This window comes from Pectinophora gossypiella, chromosome 2 (assembly GCF_024362695.1).
Source record: "Pectinophora gossypiella chromosome 2, ilPecGoss1.1, whole genome shotgun sequence".
Classification (NCBI taxonomy): domain Eukaryota; kingdom Metazoa; phylum Arthropoda; class Insecta; order Lepidoptera; family Gelechiidae; genus Pectinophora; species Pectinophora gossypiella.
The window spans coordinates 13,701,992-13,728,580 of NC_065405.1; the positions used below are offsets into that span (position 1 = coordinate 13,701,992).

At 35.1% G+C, this 26,589-nt stretch overlaps 1 protein-coding gene and 1 long non-coding RNA gene across 4 annotated transcripts in view; one reads left to right on the plus strand and one right to left on the minus strand.

Annotated features, from left to right (window-relative positions):
* Window positions 1-26,589, minus strand: part of LOC126378329 (uncharacterized) — a 231,319-nt gene that overhangs the window by 142,650 nt on the left and 62,080 nt on the right. Inside the window, exon 1 of one of the 3 annotated variants that reach the window (XM_050026580.1) lies at window positions 14,042-14,245. The exons of the other annotated variants lie outside the window; for them this stretch is intronic. The gene's annotated coding sequence lies outside the window, so the exon portion shown is untranslated. Of the gene's footprint in view, window positions 1-14,041; window positions 14,246-26,589 lie in introns of those variants that run through there. 3 annotated transcript variants of the gene reach the window in all.
* LOC126379154 (uncharacterized) overlaps window positions 1-26,589 on the plus strand; it is a 64,216-nt gene that overhangs the window by 20,705 nt on the left and 16,922 nt on the right. The window lies entirely within an intron of this gene.

A 26,589-nucleotide genomic window follows, 5' to 3' on the forward strand; every position in this document is an offset into this window, starting at 1 on the left:
TTCACTCCGTTCCACTGTATGGTTCGATCTAGCATGATCGTTTTATATGAACGCGAATTTCTCTGCATTTCTCTCTTACTTTCCAAGTAAGGTTGAATAACCGTCGTTACACATTGAGTAATTACGTCGACTATACAGTGTTATAATCTAGAATAATTGTTATTATCGCTTGATAATTGAATAATCATGTTTAATCTGAAATGTATCGCTTTATCTTCTTCTATCGTGTGGGTTGTGAGGTGGGTGACCAACTCCATCAACCCTGGTGTTTGGGTTATTTATTGAGCCGCCATAGACCCCTGACATGACTCATGTAAGGAGTACGTACCTACTTACATCAGTAAGTAGTAACCGGGACCAACGGCTTAACGTGTCTTCCGAATCACGGATCATCTCACTTTTGGACAATCAGGTGATCAGACTGTAATGTCCTAACCAAACTAGGGATCACAAAATGATTTTTGTGATTTGTCCCCACCGGGATTGTATAACTTTTTTAGTCACTACTATATCCCAATTGGGGTAGTCAGAGGTACATCCATCGCAAGATGAACTAAGTACCCACACTTCACTGGGCTTTCTGTTAGACCAACGTAGACGTAGGATTTACTTAAGATAAATTGACAACTATGCTGTTCTGGGAGCATATAAATAACATAGAACACGTTCAGCTGCTTCTCTTCCCGGGCATGTTGTAAAAACCGACAGAGGGATTGTGTCCTCTAACATGATGGACTAATGTTATGGGCGATAGGCTGATCCCTTATCACCATAAGGTTCATCATATCCATCTTTGGACTTCGTATCAACAGTGGCTGCAAGTTGTCTTTGATTACTTGTGGCTCTGCCCACCCCATTAGGGATTACGGGCGTGAGTTTATGTATGTATGTAAATTGACAACTAGTTGGTGCAAGTCCGGTACCGGGTTCGAACCAACGCTCCCCGTTTGAGAAGCAAGCCGATGAACTACTGGACAACACTGACTCTTTTAGTCAACATTAACTTTAAACTTAATCCTATACTTTTTTACCTTACGTCGTTAATTCGACTCTATGTTGAGAACATAACTATCACTTTTACCTCTTCTACTTAAATATCTAGATGTAATAACGGCCTCGCAGAATCTAGGCCGGTGAAAGTCTAGACTGAATGGTATAGGCTTTTCTTATGGTGGAAATGATAGGATTTCACCCACCACAGCACTTGTGGCTACCGGCCGCAGTTTGACGGACGTGAGGTGTGATAGCAATGGAAAATAGGTAAGAACAGGGGGTTTAAAAGACCATATCGAGGTAAACAGCCTCCGTGGTCTAGTGGTTAGAGCGTCAGGCTCACGATCTGGAGGTCCGGGTTCGATTCCTGATGGGGACATTGTCGAAATCACTTTGTGGGACTGTCCTTTGTTTGGTAAGGACTTTTCAGGCTTGAATCACCTGATTGTCCGAAAAAGTAAGATGATTCCGTGCTTTGGAGGGCACGTTAAGCCGTTGGTCCCGCCTATTAGCCGTAAAAACACCTCCACCAACCTGCATTGGAGCAGCGTGGTGGAGTATGCTCCATACCCCCTCCGGTTGATTGAGGGGAGGCCTGTGTCCAGCACTGGGATGTATATAGGCTGTTTATGATTATGATGATCGAGGCAATTCATCTAAAAAAGCAATATTGCAATATGACATTTGCGCATCCAAAAGTAAGTGCGCGACGCAAAAATCTGGGCTACCATGGTTCCACTTAAACTAACAACTATTCTACAATAATTGTTTTTATACTTAAATTCTAGCTTACGATTGAACAGAAAAAAAAGATCAATCAAAACCAGAATAGTGATAACCATATTGATCAATCACAAATCGAATTCGATTTCGACATCCTTTTAATAGGTTCACGTTTGTAATACTTAAGAATTGTTATATGTATAATAACTGAGTTTCTCTATTTATGTGTGTAGAATGAATTTATGTATGTGTTCAGTAGTGCATGTGGTAAATTGTGCCCTGTGGAAAGGCAGAGATGTAAAAACTAATATACACCCACTCGCCAGCATATAAGTTAAATAGAAAAAGAAACGGTTTTTCGTTCGGTTTACACCTCTCTTTATTTCGTAATTAAGTACCATTTCATAATTTGTTTTGAACCCAGTACGCGACCCAATTCACAACCACTTATTCCAAACTACTTTTCATAAAAATCCAATTTATACCTAAATTAAGTATGTTTAAACATCACAAAATAAACATATTTTTTGCACAAAGATGGCTATCGGTTTGGGTTTTTGTGTTCTAAAAGTTACGCTTAAGAATAAATGTCTACTTGATTACTTTTAACCAAATGAAGACTAGTTATAACACCATGTTCCGCCCACGAGCCAACGCGGAATACCCGTACTAGCCGGAACTATAAATTAAAAAAAAAACATGTCATTGATTGACATGTTCAACACTAACATGTACAATATATACAAATGACAAAACTCGAAAGGATTTATGATTAAAATATTATGACAAAAAAAAATATGCAATTCGGTCTGTTACCTTTAAGAGACTTTTTGTAATTATTTATTTTTAGTTTGGTGCAATAAAGTGTATTTGTATTGTATTGTATTGTACCTTTTCCCTCTTAAGCTGCTAAACCGATTAAGATGAAACTTGTTAACTATGTCTATAGTTTGAGAGTAGGTTTATTATCCTGAAAATCACCCCTTAAGGGGATGGAAAAAACGTGTCGCGTGTAATAACCGAGGACAAAGTCGCGTGCGGAAAGCAAGTAAAATCAAAATTACATTTATAAGATGTAAAATTAGGTATCTTGCATGAGACTTTAAAATATTCTAAAATAATTACAAATAGAGCAAATTATTATCTTGTATATAAGTACTTACTTAATATATACTTTATTACCAAGGATATTGCAATATACCGAATTTTAAGCAAAGTCGCGGGCGTTTCTGATATATACCTCTACATACTATAATTATCGCTCCCGCGCGACAAAGGCCGACCGTAAGGTCGACAAGTTTTATCAAAATAATGTAAAACTCGTTTCCAAATGTCATAAGACATTCGATCAAAAAAACATCGACTTTTAGTGACAACTTGTACCACCTAGCAACATTGTTCATTAAATTAATTCTTATGCATAATTCAATGCAATTTTCACGATTTTTTTTGTCATATTGATGTGATGATGATGACAGTGTAATAGATTATGTTTATGTTTGTTGTTTGCATTTTATTTTTACCGAAGATATAAATAAAATATAATTTTATTCATTCTTCAAATTACTTTTCATTCGTTAACGAAGGATCAAACAATACATGGTAATAATTCACATTTTGATCATAGATATAGATATAAACATCGTAGATATAGACATAAATGGCTTCCGTGGTCCAGTGGTAGAGCGTTGGGTTCACGATCCGGAGGTCCTGGGTTCGAATCCCGATGGCGACATATCACAAAAATAACTTTGTGATCCCTATTTTGGTAAGGACATTACAGGGAGACCATCTGATTGTCCGAAAGTAAGACAATCCGTGCTTCGGAAAGCACATTAAGCTATTGGTCCCGGATACTACTTACTGATGTAAGTACGTAGTCGTAACATGAGTCATGTCAGGGGCATTTGGCGGCTCAATAGCAACCCTGACACCACGGTTAATGAGGTTGGTAATCCACCTCACCACTCAATGAGTATATCTATACACCTTCTCTACTCCTTCGGGGATACAGGTGTGATGCTTTGTCATGTCTTGTAATAATAATTAATTGATTCGGTAGCCCAGTTGGTAGAACGCTTGCCCCTCACTTTGAGGTCGCAGGTTCGAATCCAGCACAATAAACCAATGAATATCGAATTTGTTTTCGAATTCATGTTTGGATCATAAATGATTATCACGTGCTCAGCGGTGAAGGAAAACATCGTAAGGAAACCCACATTCAAACAATTAAAAAAAAAAAAAATTGAGTTCAAGGATAGCTGTTGACCAATAAAGCACCGAAGTTTGCATATTCAATTTGACGTTTAGAAATCTACAAATTAACTTGTTTAATTATATTCAGGTGGCAAAGGACATGTTAAGTATGCGTATTAATCTTTTTTTTTATGAATAAAACCTCATCTGATGTCTATCACTCTGCCAAATCTGTGTTTTATTTTGTAAGAGTTAATCTTAATTCTTTGTTAGTTTGCATAATCCTTTCTAAAAAAACATTACTGAAACTGAAACTGAACTGAAAGTTCCATACTTATCTATATTATAAAATCATGGTCTGAATCATCTCTCAAAGTTTTCGTTACGATGTCGATGGTGGATGGCCAACTGTGTTAGACACACTGTCAGTTATACAGTCGGCTTGACCATTACAGTCAGTGACATCGTGAAACTTTTAGTTTGCTATAGCATTCTTGACGCGAGAGTAACTTGTGGCTACGCTACTTATTTGGTACATTTTACGAGCGTGAATTTATTATCTTATAAAAAAAAGGTGTACAGTAATGAGAAATATCATGTACCCACTTTAGGACTCTGTCGCACTAACATATTTGACATTTAGTGAGACTTACAGTTCAATTTCACACAGACACAAGACACAAGAGGCAAGATGATTGGACACCAAATAAAACACGACGAATTTTTTAAAAAACATCATAGAAGGAAAGAGAGGAAGGGGAAGACCAAGAAGAGCTTACATGGAACAGAAAAGGAAAGGTTAAAGTCGTGTCTTATAGGGAAGTCAAGGAATTGGCCTTTGATAGACTGGAATGGAAAATGCTACACCGACAAGAGCGTGGCTCTTAAATTGATGACAGTACAATTTGTCAAAAAAGTTAATGTGACATGGTACCAAAGTGTATACATATTAATGCTCATGACCGTACTGTGTGTGTCCTGCGATCGTATAGTATAAGTTCTTACTAGTAAGCAAGCCGCAAGCCGAAGGTGAAAAGATGCTCACTATTGCTCACAATAATTGTCAGCTTGCTTTCCAACATGGATGTAACTAGTTTGTACCAGTAACATAATGAGTTTAATTAAACACTTGATTAATTATCTAAAGAGAAACGCTTCCAATGATATACTCATACAAGCGTATTGAAGAGCATATCTTAGCTCTATGATCGGGAGTGCATTAGAAAGTAATTGGCCGCACCGTCGAATTGAATGAAGAAGCTTTTATTTGAAATTACACTTTAAACGCCTGTTTGAATTGTCTGCTTAGAATATCTCACGCGTTCCATAAGGTCATATCTATACGCGTATGTAGGTATGTCTATCTGTAGTATTATACACTGCATGTCTCCTTATCACGTAAGGTCAGCTGGAAGAAATCTCTTTCTTAGAGATAAGCTTACCTGTACTGTCTGTTTTCTTTGTATGTTTCTTTCTGTGTTCTATTGTGTACAAATAAATAAATAAATCTATAATAGAATGTCAGAGAATTATTATTTCTAGGCGCTGTCTTCAAGATACAAATAATCCTGACGCTTGAAGACGATGAAGTCTAACATAATATTGCAAATTGCTTTGATTACTTAAAATAGTAGCTTAGATTCCTGTTCCGAATTATGTAAACACCTCATTTGGAAGCAACCCCCTGACACTGGATGTCTATTTAATACGCACGGGTTATTTTACAACACACCTAGACGAGACCTAAGTACGGTCACGAGCATTAATATGTCATACACTTTGGTACCATGTCACATCAACTTTTTGACAAATTGAACTGTAAGTCTCACTCAATGTCAAATATGTTAGTGCGACAGAGTCCTAAAGTGGGTACATTATATTGCTCATTACTGTACACCTTTTTTTATAAGATAATAAATTCACGCTCGTAAAATGTACCAAATAAGTAGCGTAGCCACAAGTTATAATTAGAGCAGTAGAAGTAAGTAGAATAGTGGAGAATTTGCAGCAACTTCTGAACAAAAAAGATTCTTACCGCTACAGAAACGAACTGAGGTGATATTTACCTGTAAAAAACAAAAGAACATCATTAGAATTTAGCAAATTGAAATTTAAACGGTATATACTTACATCTCACTGCACTTTTAAAGACCTATATTAAGCCTACTTATTAATTACCCCCACTTTTATGCAGTCCTAGTGCTCAATACATATTTTAAGGAGGTATTTATCGCGGTATTGCGTACGAGTGGCGTTTCAAGAAAGTTACGCTAACTCGACGTCGACTTACAAGTTATTGCAAATATCCTTTATGCTTTTGACACGCTAATATTTGTTTTAGAATTTGAATGGTTGTTTTCATAGAGTTTAACTTTCACTAATATTTCCCGTACTTTTTAATTTCTTTTACATATATTTTATATCAATATCTCCCAAGCGATATCCCGTTTCTCACGAGGCTCGCTTACCTAACCTGATGATTTGACAGGTCCGGTTTTTTTACAGAAGCGGCTGCCTGTCTGGCCTTCCAGCTCAAGTGAAAATCAGTCCAATATAGCTCAAGATGTTTTCTTTCACCGCTGAGCATGTGATAATCATTTATGATCCAAATATGAATTCGAAAACAAATTCGAAAATCATTAGTTTAAACTTGTGCTGAGATTTTCGTCTTGAAATAAAACACAAATTGAATAAATATATATTTGGATCACAGGCGTCAGTTTATAATGTTTATTTAAAAACATTTAAAGAAAGCAACACACAAACCTGATTTAACTAATCCAACTGGTTAGTTTAAAAGTTAGCAAAAAAGTTGTCAATTTGTTAAATTATAGTGTCATCAATTAAGACGATTCAAATGAGATCCCTTGCTTGGAGACAAAGTTGGAAAACACGCATCATTACAAATGTTCTTTTTTGTAGCATTTAAGGAGCGGCTATGACTATGGTTCAGTAAAAACCGGATGTATTTTACACCTGTCTTTTTCTTATGCGCCGAAAAAGAAAGGGACGCTAAAATTATATACACAGAAATCTTAAACTACCCTTTTAAAATATTACGTGTCTTTAACCCGACAGAATTTAGTTGACAGGACACGTGCTAAACGTGGATACCAGCGAGATGCCTATTTGATTCATCAGGGTTATTGTTTCGTTTACTTTATGAAACACATGTCAATTTTAGCCAGAAATAAAAAAAACCCATTCCAAAATGTTATATTGGCCAATAGCCCGACAGAATTAAGTTGACAGCACACGTCAAACGAACGAGCATTATGAGCGAGTAGTCTATTTCATTCGACCGGGTTATTCATTCATTTACTCAATCGTTTTAAAATTATCAGTTTTCAGAGGTTTTCAATGATCCGTCCATTTCTCTTTCGTCGGATAACAAAATAACGGGTATAACTTAAAATAAAATTAAGATGTGTCTGCAGGACTCGGGGCCAATATAAACCTAAATAGAATTATTAGATCACTATCGTCCTGACCTTCAAGAGGTCAGTTATATTAAATAATAGTTAGGAATGTGTTTTTTAAACCATAATCTTTTTTTCTTAATTGTCAAGACTCGTTCAGGTCAAGATGAATCCGGGTGGATAAAATATTAGAATTGCCTTCGTTATTCAGATGATTTATGGATTTCCATAAATGGACGTTTTGTTGTTAAATTATTTTTTATAGCTTTTGGTAATAAGTAATTAAAAATATAATGGAAATTGAAATAATATCGCTAAAGTTGATTGATTTATGTCAGGTAGTGTTAATTTATTTAGAGAACATATTTTATATTTATAACACATTTGATATCAATTGTATAAAAATATTTTATATTTATTTTTTTAAAAGAACGTCTAGGGTCCTGTGCCGAGGGTTTTCTTGCAGTTCTTTTCCCCGGCTATACAGGTTGTGAGAAGCTGCAGTAGTTTTTGGCGGATGAGACGTTCGTTATGTAAAAAATTACGATTCAAAGTGTAACTATGTTACCTAGTGAATAAAGATACGCAGCTGAATCCGTTCTATATTTTTATATCAGATCATAAGTAAAAACGAACAAATTTATAACTAGTTAATAATCAAAAATATTCCTGTCCAATATATGAAAATGCGAGTTGAATAAAATTCTTTGCACGGCGCACTGTGCACGCGCACCTGACTTGCGCCATTACAATTAGCCGCGCACGCGCGTTGCAACACTCGGCCTGAGGACACTGTTACACTATGGAAAGTGTGAGCCTAATGTTACATTATAATGGTCTACGATCTTGATCCAGATATGTATTGAAGTGATATGGGGAGGCGAATGGTTTTTGGTCTAATATTATGCAAATTATATGAGTTTCGTAACTCTATTTAAGTTGTTAAAAAATCTGTGATATATATATTCACGTGTACTTTGTTTATCCTTTCAATATTTATAGCTGTCGTATTGTCTATAAAAATGTACTGTTTCGCATCTGATAAGACTATACTGGGGGTTTAATAAGGCAACATTGCAGCAATTCGTCTAAAAGCAATATTGCTATTCAACATTTTGTTTGCGTTGCACACTTACACAAATGGGAACAAATGGGGAGCGCCAAGGGCTCTCACCCGTTACAAAATTTAAGACAACAGGCTTGAGACGTCGTCTGAGAGGAAAATATTTGAAAGAATTAATCGACCCTAGTGGATCGATAGCGATAAGCGCTGAATGAGGGGAAAAATGCATAGAAGCGACCAGACATGGTACTAAAAAAAACAGTTCACTAAGTGGCGGCATCTTTAATTTCATCATTACGTTCCATATGGATGAGATGTGTAAAACCATTTGAGTAGTCATTCCAGTCGTAACTCAGTGGAGAAGAAATATTCAATCCGATACGTCATGCGATAACATAGTGATTGGCGTTCTAAGGTCGACCGTAGAAATTAAACTCGCAGTAGACATTTAGGGGCACGGTACTTAAACAATAGTTCTTGTAGGAACAAAACGGCTAAGCCACATATTTTAGCGCTTGTAGAGTTAGGACACGTGGAGTTAGTACTTATAGAGTTAGGGCATGTAGAGTCAGAAGCTTGGATCTATATGGGATCTTGAATCCTAACAACTTTTAAAATGAAAATATTTTTGGTCGAGTACAATCAAAAAATTAAACACGAATTTAATAAAAATTTAGAATTATGAATATAAACATTAAGAATTAAAAACTACAATACACTGTAGAACTACTACATTTAATACAAATTATTATAACATTTCGTGTTTTCAAAAACAAATAATTGTATTTTTTTATCTTTTACAAAACTTGTTTGTTTTACGAGTAACAGATAGCATTGAGAGGTGTGAAATTCCTAAATTGATTGTCGCATGATTTCTCTTTCTGACCGCGCGGCATAAATGTCATCAAAAGAGACAGTATAGTGCCATTTACCTAGATATTCGTCTTTTGTTTTATTTTATAATATTAATGGATGTTATTTGAGACCGTTATGAGTAACTTGTTTCATCGCAAAAAAGGAATTTCATTTCTCGGTTCATCTCGTCCTTTGTTGTGTTGTTGATTTAAAACCATTGTTTTGAAGAATTTTAACCCGACTTCAAAAAAGAAGGAGGTTATCAATTCTATAATTAAAAAGTAGTTTAGTAAACGGACGCTAAAGTGAAATTTTGTATGAAATATTACCTGAAGATAAGAATATCAATAATTAAGAGATTAAATGAACTTACCAGTAAGTGAAGTTCTATCTCAATTATACGAACCGTCTCAAACAAGGACCGAGTATAATTATTATTCTTGTTCATCCTACTACGCCGGAAATTTCACGCCAGTATTATCTATACCATCACAACTTTACAAGTGTTTAACAGATTTAAGTTGACATTTCAATGTCAACAAAAGAAAGACGTTAGAGTTAAGTATATATTCTTAATAATCACCGTACTTTAAATTAGAAAATAAAATTTTAAATATCTTAAAATTGATTATTATACATGAGATTTGAAAATTATCGCACATTGAAAACCACCTTACCTTTTGAAGAAGTACTACAATTCGTTATAATCACACAATGACATATCATTATTACATTCAGAACAGACCTTCGGGATATTAAGCGTGAGCATGCAAACTCAAAATCCGTCAATTTTGATATGTAAGAAAGTCCAGAGTCATCGCAATCAATTCGACTGCGCGTGATACTCGATCTTTACATTACAGCGTCAAAAAATATGGAAATATGAGACGATAAAATTTTATGAACTGCACAAATCTGTAAGTCAATTTGTACATTTACCATCATTATTAAAATAACCCGAAATGTTTAAAGAAAAATCAACAGTTTTGCTAATCGTAAACGGCACCCATACACGTTATTATGTACTTCTTCTTCTTCTTCTATCGTGTGGGTTGTGAGATAATTACCAACCTCATCAACCCTGGTGTCAGGGTTATCATTGAGCCGCCAAAGACCCTTGACATGGCTCATGTAACGATTACTCACATCAGTAAGTAAGTAGTAATCGGGACCAACGGCTTAACGTGCCTTCCAAAGCACGGATCATCTTACTTTTTGGACAATCAGGTGATCAGCCTGTAATGTCCTAACCAAACTAGGGATCACAAAGTGATTTTTTGTGATTCCCCACCGGGATTCGAACCCGGGACCTCCGGATTGTGAGCCCAACGCTCAACCACTGGACCACGGAGGCCGTTGTTGTGATGAAGTCGAGGATTTAAATCTCAACTTAAAATACCAAAATTCTCAGAGGAGGATTAGAATACGGATGAAAAGCACTTTTTCTTAAATCTCTTAAAATATTTTTATACTCAACCTTTACATAACATCAATCCATCAACTACGAGTGTAGGTACAAAATATTCGACTTCGCTAAGTACACTAATTTAAATGTTAATTTTGCCAATCGTAAAGCTAATTATACTACTCAGAAACAGAGTTCAATTTTTGTTATTTTCTTTCATTATAACTTCAATACACTCAGTCTAATCGGCCGGATATACTGTTCAATGGATTCCGAGCTACATAACACGTATGTACAGGGTTTAGTATCAGTTGGCAATGTCTGACATGAAGTATATCCTGTCGGAAGTTTTCTACTGAATCGGAAAAGAGATAATTGTTGAAAAGATACCGAAATGACTCCCTTCCGACGGCCTCAAGGCTCGGAATTGGAATCACTTGGTAAAACAATGCCGTGTTGTACTGTATAAAGTGTGGATTCTATTATTTGATGCGATACTGAGTGAACTATAGAGAATTGTATGGCTATATTTGTAATGAACTTTGAAAACGAATGAAAGTGAATTTACTTTACAATAAAAGAAAAGTTTAATAGTCATTAATTACCCAACAATTGCCTGGGAGAGATTTATACCTAGCAATAAGGCAGCTCTTTCTATTTCTCGCTTGTTTTGTGATTTTGTATTTCCTGCATGTGCAATAAAATGTTTGTTATCTTATGTTAGTTAACAGTAATATAATGCTTAAACGTGTGGCTGAAGATTGTCGTCTGATTTCTAGCTCTGTCTAACCTAACAAAGATTATATGCGTGAATTTCGAATTTGAACATCAACTAAAAAACGCGGCGCGCCCTCTTCAAAATTTCGTCACAAAATTAGCATTTCAAAAGGTCCCCAATTACTTATTTCTAGGCGACCCAGTCCGTAACGTATATTGTCCTGCGTTTACGTTTGACAAAGGAAAGGTAATGGTTCATTTAACGCAAACGCTACAGTTACATTTTTTGTGACGAATACAATGACAGCGAGCCACTTGTGCAACGCTCGATCGAGTGTGTGAAAACGTATTGTCACTGTTTTACAGTAGTGGAGTTTGACTTTGTAAAGACTTGTTTTTGGGGTTTTGAAAACGTATATTTTACACAACTCTGTGGTCCAGTGGTTTAGCGTTAGACTAACGATCCGGAGGTCCCAGGTTTTATTCTTAGTGAGTACATACCACAAAAATAACTTTGTAAATCCAGTTTGATACGGATATTGCTGTTACTACCCATAGTTTATTTTGATCAGAATAATAATGGGTGAAAGTTCGAGTTGTACTTTGGTGTGATAAAAAGGGTCATCATTTATACCCAAAAACAAAGATAATGTCTGTTATCCATGAAATTAGAAGTTTAAACGAAGAAAAAACTTAACAACGCCATCTATCGTGTTTTTGGGGAACGCCTAAAGGTCACTAAATTCTTTCGCATCGTACATACACCCTGTCAGAAGTTTTGTATGGAATTATAATCATTATCACAAAACAGATAGAATCGTTTTTTGTCGGATGTGCAGTTTTCACTAACACAGTTGACCATTATAGACGGCGATACGCCTCACCACCTATTACTTTGGTCTAACATAAAGCTCGCTAAATTGTGGGTACTAAGTTCATCTTGCGATGGGTGTACCTCTGACTACCCCAATTGGGATAGCGGCGTGAGCGTGGCGTTATATGTTTTATCGGGTAAGCTCACTGGGTGACTCCGAACGCGTCGATTTTCATATTTATTTAACTAATATATGATCTAATAAATAAAAAAGTAAATTATTCCGTCAAAAAATAATATTTATAAAAGCCCAATTTTATTAATATTGTAATATTACAAATGAAATTATAGAATAAGTAATAATTTAAAATCGTTTTCGTGATTAAAATTAACACTATATTTCCATGATTCTCCTTAAAATACAAACATAAATTATATAATTAGCAGTATATTACATATTTTCCGGATATATTTTTAAGTTTTTTATTCGTCTCCGTATATTGATGACATAATCCCTCAAACTCGCGTTTCCTAACTTAACTGGTTAATATTGATTTCGTAATACAACTATTTTCGGATCCTTGACTAAAACATTACATTATGTTTATATATTATCTGACATGTTATGTTCATTGTAATATTTGATGATGTTTGCATGTCATATTGCATATTAAAATTATATATTCATCAATGATGGACACATTTTGCAATATTATTTTTCACGTACAAATTTTTTTTTTTCTTTTGTAATGGTATTTTTTCGGGTTTTGTCCAGCAGTGAACATTATGAAAAAATAATATTTTATAATGAGTGAGACTTATGATGCCACAAAATTCAACACCAATACAATTAAATTCTCTTTATTATTATTTTCCTCCGTACTTATTTTTCTACAAAAAAAAATACTTTCGCTTTTTAAGCTTTTTTGGCTCTGTCCACCCGAAAAATATAACGGGGCTGGCATGAGTTTATATGTGTGTTTTATCTTCTTTTTTATTTATGAATCCGGAACTGGCCACTTACAGAAAAATATTACAAAATTTAAAAATAGAATTCATTTAAAAACAGTATAGTTTTACTTTGTATTTTCACTGTCACCCTTGAAAGCGACAAGGCGTGAACATTACACGGTCCTCAGAAGTAGGACAGTAACGGCAAGTGGCAGTATTGAACGCAAGTAGCACATTAACTTGTTCTATATTAAACATTTAACTTTACTTTAGGTTTCATAACTTTCCTTTTAGTAAATGACTGTTTATGTAGAGATTTGTTTTTATAACTTTTGTCACAAAGTCTTTTTGCAGTTACTTAACTAAAGCTTATTTTTTAAAATACAATGATTTTCTATGTGTATATTAACATACAAGATAGTTTATGTATGGTAGTACTTATGTTAGAAGTACGTATCAAGAACTTCGTAACAAGCTCTGCCCACCCCATTAGGGATTACGAGTGTGAATATGTGTATGTATGAATATGACTTTCAGCAAGATAAAGTATGCGTATTCTAGAAAGAAACGCAAGCCAGTCAACGCATGCGTAATACGCTCCACTCCATACGGCGCCGCGCATACAAAAGACATCAACGAGACTCCCACAGCTTTTACAGAAATATTTCTCTCAAACCAAGAATAAAATCGAAAATTAACACAATACAAATTAACTATTCATTAAAAAAACATCAAAATGCCATTCGTATGCATTCCGCATAAATAGTAATTGCTCACGCATGTCTATAATTACACACTTTCAATATCATAAGGAACTTCATATGAAAAAACTTTTTTGTCACAATTTCCACAGATAAAATTGTATTGTGTAACAACAATTACGCGATTAAAAATATAACACTCACCGCTTGCAAAAACTCTTGGTGTGGGTGAAAGTCGCTCAGAGTCGAGCGTAGCTATTTGCAAGCGAACACTGGCACACAACACTGAAATTCACTTTTGATGGCATAAAATCGGTGAAAACAAAAGGCACTTTTTTCTGGTGTTCGATTTTTGAATTTGAATTTGGCGCGCGTGGTCGTGCGCGGCGACGTGCGCGCAGAGGGCTAGCGGCGAGAGACTGCGCGCGCCGCTCCCACCATGCGCGCCCGAAATACTAATCACCTTGCTATCGACACCGAGATGGGGACGCAAGACGTGAGATGAAGCGTATCGGGTTTCCAACGCAGTTAAATTGCTTAGGATATCAAAGGGGAGGTTTTTTGGCATCTATACTGTATAAGTTATCTGTGTATAGTAAGTAAGGTACTAACGTGTAGTCTTATTAAAAATGTATACATATACAGTATTTATATAAACCTGCATTGTAATGCATTAAAACGGTAAGATATAAACAAATTATTTTTCAATGTGTAAGTGTAAAACTCATGAATGTAAAAGCAATTAATGTCAGAGTTAATTAAGTTTGAACGCCTGGCGAATTTAATTCATTGTTTCATTTACATTATTAAATGCGTTAGGTAAAACGCGATAGGAGCTAACAAGATTTTTTAATTAATAATAGTTAAAGATTTTTATTGTACTCTAATGTAATCTAGCCTACAAGATTCTACTGCTGGGAAAGCCCTTCCCATTTTTCGCGGTCGTGTGAGTACAAATACTATTATCTCTTTGTCTTCGTTTTGATGGCATTCGAACTTTTTCAGGCCAGTATTTTGCGACTCGGACAGTATTATCGGCAGCATTCATAAGCTCTTCCCACGTACAGGCGGGTTAAAAAAGCCATACATACGTACATACATCAACAGCCTATACACGTCCTACTGCTGGGCACAGGCCTCCCCTCAATCAACCGGAGGGGATATGGAGCATACTCCACCACGCTGCTCCACAGCAATTCATCTTAAAAACAATATTGCAATTTTAACATTTGCGCATATACAATTAAGTGCGCAATGCAAACAAATGTCAATAAGCCATATTGCTTTCTTAGATGAATTGCTTCGGTGTGGCCATTTTAACCCCCCTGGCACACGGCACAAGACTGCTACTATTATAATGTTACTATTCTACTAGGTATGTCATATTTGTATCGCTATGGGTAACCGCAATATTATGAACATTACTAAAAAAAACAACCTATAATTATGTCTCGCACAGCCGCATAGTGGTAGAAATTAATTTATTTAGTTAATCGATCATGCACTGGATGGAGGTACAGAGTAAGTTTGTACATACATACATAAACAGCCTATATACGTTCCACTGCACAGTTCCGGGGCACAGGCCTCCCCTAAATCAACCGGAGGGGGTATGGAGCATACTTCACCACGCTGCTCCAATGCGGGTTGGTGGAGGTTGTTTTAAGGCTAATAGCCGGGACCAACGGCTTAACGTGCCCAGACAGAGTAAGTTTGTATGCCAAATTAAAACTAAAAGCCATTAAAATAAAAAAAGGTCACTAATATCTTTAACCAATAACCAGTAGTTCTACGCTTCACTTCATAACTTGTACCATACTTAATGAACAAGTTACGGATCTAGTTGACGTTCATTTCTCTTAATATAATTGTTAAGGTCACAAATGACCCATCGGAGGTCTCTACGTCACACGAGAAATGTGCCATTGCCATATTAGTCATGTATTTCCGGATATTTTTGACTAGAGGTCTATGTTAGTAGGTCAACTTTGAGAATGACTGGGTGTGATCTTTGACGTCACAGATTTCGGAATACCTTGGAACATACATACATAAGCTTCCTACCATATCCCGATTGGGGTAGTCAGAGGTACGATAAGGTGCAAAAGTCCAATCAGTTTCTTGCAAAGCAATAAATTTGCTGGTTGCGCTTCCTCCTCGTTACATGTCGTTTCTGTAAAAGACCAAAACACCTAGAAAACATATATTTTATAATTTCACCACTGTTTACAAATTATTCTCAGGCTCAGTGACTGCACTTTTGCTCTTTGAATATACATCCATCGCAAGATGAACTAAGTACCCACACTTCACCGTGTTTTATGTTAGATCAACGTGGTGATGAGCCGTATCGCCGTCTATAATGGTCGAATCAACTGCGTTAGTGTAAACTGCACTAAAATAAATTAATAACCTGAAGCACGCCGCTGTAACACAGTGACTTTACTTATATTCATGCATTTTTAGATTCATTAATAATAATTCCACGTATAAATAATTTTACAAAACGATATAAATATAAAGTAATTCTATTTATATCAGGTAAATTGGAAATCCCAACAAAGTTAGTTTATCAAATCAGCTTCTAAGAATCTCTGTATAGTCAGCTTTAATACTGAGACGATCTTATCAAAGCTGCTACAAAAACTTCGTTACCGATCATCTAATTAAGTTTCCTGTTATATTACTAGTATTTGATTTAAAAAAAAAAACTAAAGAACAATAGATATGGCTAATAGGAATAAGCTTTTTTTAAGTCGTACGATAGGTCGGCTGTTCTTTGACCCAGAAATGATGTGTGCCAATGATGTAGATTGTAAGTAAAAAGTAGATGAGTGACTAATTATGCAGTCGGCTGTAAACCCTTTAGTTTTGACGAGTAATCATTCCGATTATTATATGAGTGATGATGATTGATGAAGTATTCAATCAGCCTGCAAAAACAAACCCGCCCGCGTGGTCGACGAGTTCCCTCATTGCGCGCTTATCGCTATGGGCCCAGAGAGTCTTCCCGCCAAATCCTCACCTCCTGATACGACACGACCTGCACCTTTTCTTTTATTTGTTTCATAAATGTTCTCCTAGGTCTACCCTTTCCTCTCTTCCCTTAAATTTTTCCTTCTATATTGTTTGTCATAAACGAATCGTGTCATATCAGGCCACCTGATGGGCCCACTAGGGTCGATTATTTCTTTCCAATATAATCCTCTTTGACTATACCCTGAGCCGAAGTTCGCGTCCATCTGGCCATGCCTGCTGGCCTGGCCTGTATCGGGTGAGAGCCCTCAGCGCTACCCATTTGTCCGGCCAAGAAGTTAACATCAAAATGTTTTGATTCAAGAGAAGAAGCGTATAAACTGTTTCTTTCAAGAGAAAATTTTACAACGACAAAACGAATTTACAAGAATGTACACGACAACACATTTTACATTTTCACCCAACCAAAATTTTTTTTACAGTTTTTGTGAAATGATGTCTTGTACAGTTGTACGACACTATGTACATAGAATAAGGAATAATACAACGTCTATCGAACTACAAACTGCTAAGATAATTGTATAACTTAGTCGTTAGCAATGTCTATTAAGGGGATTTACATTTTTCCGTAATCCACAGTCTTATGAACACGCAAACATCAAATCCGTATTCAAACAATTTTTTTTTTTTATTTGCATAAATAAATATAACACCAAATCCGGCCAATTTCCAATGATTCAAGATCTGAATGACTTAACAGAACTCATTCATGATATCACACACAATTTTTTGCTAAAAAAAGCAAGCACTAACTTTGACACGTCACCAACAGGTTTCGCAAGGGTTTTACCAAAACTTGACCAGTTAAAGCAGATGGTGTGACGAAACAAATGATGCCTACTGTCTCAGTGGGTAGTTATAGAGCCATTTACCTTGTACGCATTCCAAAGAGATTGATTCCGTGAATGCAAAATGATCTTATTGAATTGGAAATTGCTCTATTAAAAAAGAGAAATGATAGGTTGGGCGAATAGCGAAGTAGTGAATATCCCTTATTTAAGTGTACTTAAACTGAAAAGTCCAATGTAATTTAATCATTGTTTATATCTTAAGAATAAAGATTTGCAGCAATTTCGTGTCCTAGGTAATTTTTGTTATTAATTGTTAATTTCGTTAATTATTGTAATACACTATATTGTAATATACTAGAGCAAACTAACAAACAAACAAACAAGCAAACTTTTTTAAAAGTTTTGCAGGGCATTGCTAAATTCATCATCATCATAGCATAGATAAAGCATGAACTGCAGTGTTTAATCATTGTCAAAAAAACTGACCAACCAATAATTACCCCTAACACTTACATCTTCATTATCGTTAGACTTTCGACGATAATGTCACGGTTGCGCGTCGAATTTAAACTCTTAAATGACACATTAATTATACATATACAAGACTGCAGGTTCGTCTGTCGCAACCAAATATCGGCAGTAAGTGGGCCAATGTCGCGACACTAGCGATGAAACAGCCTAAGGCTTTTCGAACACGAAGAAGCGACTGTTACGACTTTTAGTTATGTACAGTCACGAGCATTAATAATGTATACACTTTAGTACCATGTCACATTAACTTTTTTGACAAATTGAACTGTAAGTCTCACTAAATGTCAAATATGTTAGTGCGACAGAGTCCTAAAGTGGGTACATTATATTGCTCATGACTGTAATGACTGTATATTTAGTATTAAGATTTAATAAATAAATAAAAATAATAGAGTATGTAGTCGTTATATGAGTCATGTCAGGGGCCTATGGCGGCTCAGTAATAACCCTGACACTAGTGTTAATGAGGTTGGTACTCCACCTCACGATCCACACAATAGAAGAACTTCACAAAATACCTATCTAACATCGATAGTGTACAGCCGACCTTACCACCGCCCATCTCACCTACTCTGTCCTACAGTTTGACACCTCGCGGCGTGCTAGTGACGAGCCTTCGACTCTAATTGCCAACACTATCATGTGGGATGACACAGACACACCACACTGCTTTACAGAGTCAAGGTTATAACCACACCACAAAATGTGTAAGCATCTAATTTTCCAACTTAGTAGACGACAGAGGTGACACTTGTTTATAAATGTAATATTGAAGACGAGTCCATTTTAGTTTAGTTTTGTTCCTAGAAGGGCGTACTTTTGGAGATTAGATTAGACAAATTGGAGATGTCCTTAGAAAAGGTTTAGTACAATCTACTCTGAGCCGGCGTGCGTGTATGAAACGATGGATGTGGAGGAAGCAGGAGAAGTGTGTCAGGATCGACACAAGTAGAATTCCAGTCTCTGCTTATCCCGGTGCAAAATAGGCGCGAGTTTATATATTATGTCCATTTTAGTCGCATCTCTACTGCAACGTAAGTACCTATATATTACTGTAAATGCCCAAACTGCGGTAAATCTTAAGATTTACTTGTAATTTATTTTTGTTTATTATAGCACTCACCGTGCTTAGGGACACTCGCAAAGAGAAAATTAATCGAAAATTGAAGAAGATATCGAAATTTTTCCGATTTATTTTTCTCTTTAGAAATTTTAAGATTTCAATAATAATTTCATGTCGGCACCTGGTTACGCTTTAGATTTACCCCCGAGCCATGGTAAAGGACAAAAAAGAAATTTTTATACGTGAATAACATAGGCATAGGACTAAAATAAAAAAAGTTTAAACTTAAAACTATTATGTACCTACATGATGAACATGTTAAATTTATGTTTCGTCACAACCTCTTAATTTTATTCCCCATAATTACTATCGACATATCGCAGATAACAATCGACAATCGATTTCTATCGGGCCACATCGTGTTATTATCAAAGGCTATCACATCGTATCACAACATTTCATCATTAAAAATGTATCTATCAAGAAAACGAATGAAGATATCGGACGATATCATTAATGTCTTTTCAATGAACGTTGATTTAATTATGAGTGTGTTGATGAGATAACAAAGGCTTCATGTTAACTGTTAGAGGGGAAATACACCCGTTAATAATATTGACTACATACATAATATACCACATCCACACTTCATACAAAACACCGAAAAAAAGGGATAAAACACCTCGTTTTACACAGACAGTACACACTGACGTTATCCTGTGCATTATGACGCGTATCTGTTTGTGTGACGTCTGTAGGCCAAACGATTGTGGGCTAAAGTAAGACCGAGGAGGGGTGAGGTAAACCTAGCTCAGCCGCTGGTTGGGAGTGGAGAATTGCCGTTTTATACGCAGTATAATTATTCTTGTTTTTTATATAATTAATAAGTGTAGTTTGTTTCAATCCTGATACACTTGAAATAGTACCACTACACACTACTGTATTAGTTTTTTTTTTTTTAATAATATTGACTAGAATTTGCAAAGAACCGTATCAATGACGTTACGTTGCCAGATGGCAATTAAGATAAAATATTTTTTTAAAGTCTCGCTATGCCACGCTAGTAATTATAATATGTGATAATCCAAATCAAAACGACCCTTAGGCGGTGATCACATGGCGCGGTCGACCACGCGGACGCGCGGTAAGGCGGTGGTTAAAAATGGACGGTTTACATACAAGTCAATACAGCCTTGCTGACCGCTGCACTGCCAACCGCGACTGTGATCGTGAAGTGTGATAACCAACAGGCGCTTACGCCCGCATCGAGCACCCTTACGGATCCTTTCGATTAGCATTGACAAAATAACATACATACTTAAACTCACGCCTATTTCTCACCGGGGTAAGCAGAGACTATAGAATTCCATTTGCTTCGATCCTGACACACTTCTCTTGTTTCCTCCACATTCATCAATCGCTTCATACGCATGCCGGTCCAGAGTAGATCGTATTAAACCTTTTTTAAGGACATCTCCAATATATCAAATAAACCTACAAATATCATATTGACAAAAACCTACTGAAATGTCGCGGTGAGAATCACGCTGCTACCGGCAGTTTCAGTTCTTTTTATTTTTTTAAAGAAAAGCAGTTGATATGTTTCACCACATTCTTCCCAGAGAGCCTAGCTCTACATTTGGTTTCGTTAACGCAACGCTTAGCTGATCAAAAAAGAAATTAAACAAAAACGTATTGGTTTGACTTTAAGTGAAACACGTGACATTAGAAATAAAATAAGAAAAAATAAATGACAAGATAAAAATAATAATAAATTATAGATAAATAATTATATTATTATCAATAAATATTTATTATTATACAAATAATTGTAATAAAAATATACCTACACCGAAAACAAAAGGTCTTACTAAATGGTACAAATAAAATATAAATTATTTATTTATTTGGGATATTACTTGTAATTTTAATATCACAACTTAAAACACACATTCTTAGAGATTTCATGCGCAATATGTGTCTTACCACTCGCACCAGCTTACACGCAGTCAGATGCCACAGCATAGTATGAACGAAGCGGGAAGCGCAATATTTTAGTTTTAATTAGACTTTCTGTTGAAATCTGAGGAGACAATGATCCTGACTCGCCGGGGGTTTCATTAAGATGCCTTGGCGATTAGTTGGAACGAGGGTTTATATGAGGATACAGATATTAGTGATGGGTGAATTGCTTCAAATCTTCTTCTTCTATCGTGTCGATTGTGAGGTGGATTACCAACCCCAACAACCCTGGTGTCAGGGTTATTACTGAGCCGCCATAGATCCCTGACATGACTCATGTAACGACTACGTACTGATCAGTCTGTAATGTCCTAGCCGAACTAGGGATCACAAAGTGAGTTTTGTGAAAATTGTCGAGATTCTGTCACTGGACCACGGAGGTCGTTGTCGACATGAGCTTATGTTATGTTATAGAAGTCCCTTCTCTTGATTAAGTTATTCCTGTCTAGAGTGCCTAGTTTAGTGTACATAAACTTAATTTAAGTATGACAATTCCGTAGCACGAACAAACAGATGTTCCTTTTAAGGTGTTATGTGGGGTCGCTGACCTACGAGACTAAGAAATAGTGATGTTGATAAGAGAAATGAACAATTCTAATGAGATAGGAATATGAAAAAAACATATTTTTTTAATTACTTAATAAAAATTAAAAAAATATATTTTATGGATTTATTTCGGAGCTCAAAATACGTTCACGAGTATGATAATTTTTTAAATAAAAATCCCTATATCTAGCATCTTTTTGTCTCAACTAAAAAATAATAATTTTAGACTAGGAAAATATAAATGTTAAGTCCAAAAGTGATATGGTTTTCTATATATTTGTGTGTTTTGACGTATTTTAGTGTAGGTATTTAATTTGACTATGTTATATATTTTATTAATTTTAATTAAGTACTATTATATTTTAATTAAGTACTTACAGTATCAAATAAACAATAAAACACCAAAGAGTAAAAAGTCCAAAATAAAAGGCTCTTTACCATATAAAAATAACACGTATTTGTAACTGATACTCTAGTACTCGTAACAAGAGATAACGGTATACAACACTACTTAAGACATAATTTTCCTTCTTTGCTTATGTGACATCATGCGATCCCGCTAAGGACACGCTGTGAATATATTAATTCTATAAGAACACCATGTCTACAACGCACACAGTCTACATACCTACGTCCCACTGCTGGGCATAGGTCTTCCCACAATCAACATTATTACAAATACATTTAAAAAATTGGAGATGTCCTTAGAAAAGTACGTAGGAATAGTACGATCTACTCTGAACCGGTGTGCGTGTATGAAGCGATTGATAAATGTAGAGGAAACAAGAGAAGTGTGTCAGGATCCAAGCAAATGGCAATCTATAGCCTCTGCTTACCTCGGTGGGAAATGTATGTATAGATATTTAAAAAAAATACAAATCTTAACTAAATACAAAACTAACAGCTACTAATTGTTTGCATCAAAAAACTTTTAAACACATGATATTTTTTAAACTTGATAATTTTACAAAAATGGTTACTTTACTAAAAAAATACACCATATAAATCAAGCATAACGTACAAGCAAATAAAATTCTAAAAATAAATGACTTAACTCATTTCGTATTCAAACATTTCAATTTTGGGTTTTTTCAAACGAACACTCTCGCATTAAATTCTTATGCTTTGACATTTACATGATGTATTACCCCGAACGTGGTACGTTTAAAAACCTATTACTTTCAACACGGTATCCGACCATTCTTCAATTTGTTTAAAAAGCAAATCGATTAAAACAATTAATCGATCGAATATAAAAAATTCGCTCATCCTTATTGGGATGAAGCGATATTTCGTTATTAAAATTTCTGTTTTCTTTTTTGACGATGTTAAAGCCTCTTAAACTAAGCTATTATTAAAAATATTGATATTATTTGATGATGACTTCGGATTTTTATTAAAAATATATTGCTAATAGTTGATAGTTTGATATTGACTTAAATTGGATTGTGGGAAGGCAAATTGGCTATCTAAATTAATTCTCATTTTTTTATTAACAATTAGAGTTCTTGGAATTTTTAAGTTCTAGGAAGATATGTAAGTAGTTAAAATAAATAAAATAAAAATTCTTACAAACGCATCATCCATTTACGTTACGACATTAACAGGCTGCAGTTTATGTATCTATCTATAAGGTAAATATATGTCTTTGTGTTTTGTTTTGTCTTTGTTTGTTATAAGGCCGCCTGTAGTGCTTTTCTGTATATGCTGTCCTTATATCTGTATTTTGTGTCCATTGTGCTTATTAAAAGTATTTTATCTATCTATCTTTGTACTTACCTATAAAACCAAAGAAACAAAATCATAAAGACACGTTTACCCAAACACTCTGTATAACATTAAATGTTCAGTATTGTATAATACATTAAAGATAAACCGCTCGAGGCGCCGCTGCGGTAATTTGCAAGAATAAATCAGTTAACAGACAAATAAGAACATTCACTTCCGCGACCCATCTGTCTTCTTCCAGAGAAACTGTTGTATAGGGTTAGCACAGTCCGGTCAAGTAGTGAACAATATTTAATACTAATAAGGTTAAGTAATTAGTGCCACCTGGAGAAAATAACTATTAAATTATTCCCATAAATATAAGTTCAAAATATTAAACAGATTACAACCCGTTTTCTTTTTTTTCAGTTTTTTTTTGTACGACTCACACACCGGCTGCGACTTTTATTTTTTTACGACGTCGCGGCGCACTGTCTGCCATCTGGTCAATCGTTATAAATAATTAATTATAAGAGTCTTATAGTGAAAATGCAGCAACGTAATACATTAACTAGTAGCAAGTACTGGTATTAGTAGTGTTGTAAGCAAGACCTACTAAAGTCTTTAAAATAATTACTTAGTCTTGAGGTGTCTTTAAAGATTAGTAGTAACGGAGTTTTTAAATTCCGTAGTCTCCTTGTGGTTCTGTTATATGTTATACAATGACTTTCGTGAGGTTAATTAGATATTTAAACAGGCTCCTATTTTCAAAAGCAAAATATACATATATGTGCCAACCCTAAAAATATGGTGGCTGCAATCCAGAACAAATTACGAACAAGTTCGCAGAAATACGAAAGTTACTCGAAACGAAAGCTCGAATAATTAATTTATTATAATAATGTACTATTAATATTGTGGAATACATAATTTATTATCTATCTCACGCATTTTATGGCATTACATTTATGTGTGTTAGGTATGGTAATAATATTTCAAGAAGATAAAAAGATAAATTCTTAAAATTATGTCAATTCAATCACTGAAAAATAAACATCCTTAATTCTAAAAAATAAAAATACTTAACATGCTATAACCACGTCGGTAAGGTAATAAAATCCAGAGTATTTATAAGTACAATATCTAAAATTGATAATGAACAGCTATAGACCACGTAATACTTGAGATACCTCAAACAATATTATCATTTTAAATAATAATAACGGTTAAAATTAAAAATGTTTAAAAATATTAGTATTTATTGATAAATTATAAAGCTTTTACATTATTTATTTTGTAGCTATTAACGGATAATAAACGGAATCTGAAACGAAAAATTAACAGGAAAAAGCTTTTATACCTGTATTAGGTCAGTAAACACGCAGCATTGTGTGCTTAACGGTTTATTGAGCGTCAAATGGCCGAGATAAATAATATATTTTGACGGCTAAACTTAAGAGACGCGTTTTTGTCGAAATCGTATTCTTTTTGGCGTGACTATTGTAGAATTGGCGCAAATGGCATTAACTTGGCCGGACAAATGGGGAGCGCTGAAGGCTCTCACCCAACTTAGCGAATCTGGCAGACTGAAACATTCGCTGCACTGAATCGTTTTTGTACCACAGTTAAAAAGATTATATTTTTAAAAGGCATTTATTCCCTGCATTTCTAGGTAAAAATATAATTATGTATTTACCCCAGCAATGAGAAAATAGACATTAAGTGGCTACTAAGTATATAGTACACACACATACATAAACTCACGCCTATTTCCTATATGGGTAAGCAGACTATGAAAATCTGTTTGCTTCGATCCTGACATACTTCTCTTGCTTTCTCCACATCATCAATCGTGCCATACACGCACGCCGGTTCAGAGTAGACCGTACTGAACATTCTTTAAGGACATCTCTAATATGGTCAATGTACGTCCTTCTAGGTCTTCCTCTGTCAACCCTACCACCAACCATCTACCTATATAGTAAAACGTATATAAAAAAGAAAAGATTGTTTTTTTTTGTTTTTGAGCGAATAATTATATTTATTTTAGTAAATTATACGAAATATATATTATACAAGACATCGCGATTTTAAATACAGTCTATTGCAAAGGTGGGCGCAGGTAAAGAAAACAACTTGCTCGTTTAACGAATTATTTTAAAGTGAAAGAAAAATACAGTGTGGCTGATGGAATGAATGATTGAGTTATGAACGAGTATTGAACAAGTGAATTTACGATTGAATGACAATGTTTGTTTTTAATAATATTGAGTAGGCTTGGATATTTGCAAATACCAATACAGTCAACGGTCTCCGTGGTCCAGTGGTGGAGCGTTGTGCTCACGATCCGGAAGTCTTCGGTTCGAATCCCGGTGGGGACATATCACAAAAATCACTTTGTGATCCCTAGTTTCATTAGGACATTGCAGGCTGATCACCTGAATGTCCGAAAGTAAGATGATCCGTGCTTCGGGAGGCACGTTAAGCCGTTGGTCCCGGTTACTACTTACTTATGTAAGTACGTAGTCTTTGGCGGCTTAATAATAACCGTGACACCAGAGTTGATGCGGCTGGTCATCCACCTCACAACCCACACGATAGAAAAAGAAGAATACAGTCAAATAAAACCCAAATCGACATCTTCCACGAAACCCTCACCAACTTTAAATATAAAATTAGGAGTAAGTATTATATAAATTCATTTAATTTCCTATAATTTTACTTTATATAGTTTTTATTATTTTTTAACCTCTAGCTTTAAGTTACCTCAATCACGTGTACGTGTTATTTTATTATTTGTTTAAAACTTTAACTAGAATGTTGTAAACGCCTGTGATGGTATAACACACGGTCATTGTCTGTTGAATTTTATTCATGTGATCTTTATGTATATACCGATGGTGTACCTTAAATAAATAAATAAACCCCTAGTGTTAAGATATTTCCGATTTTACAACAGCAAAATGTAATATTGTATGAACGTTTATTTTGTTTGGAGAAAACGTAGTATTCGGTTACAAGCTCTGCGTCGTCGTGTGCGCAAAAAATCCCGTTAC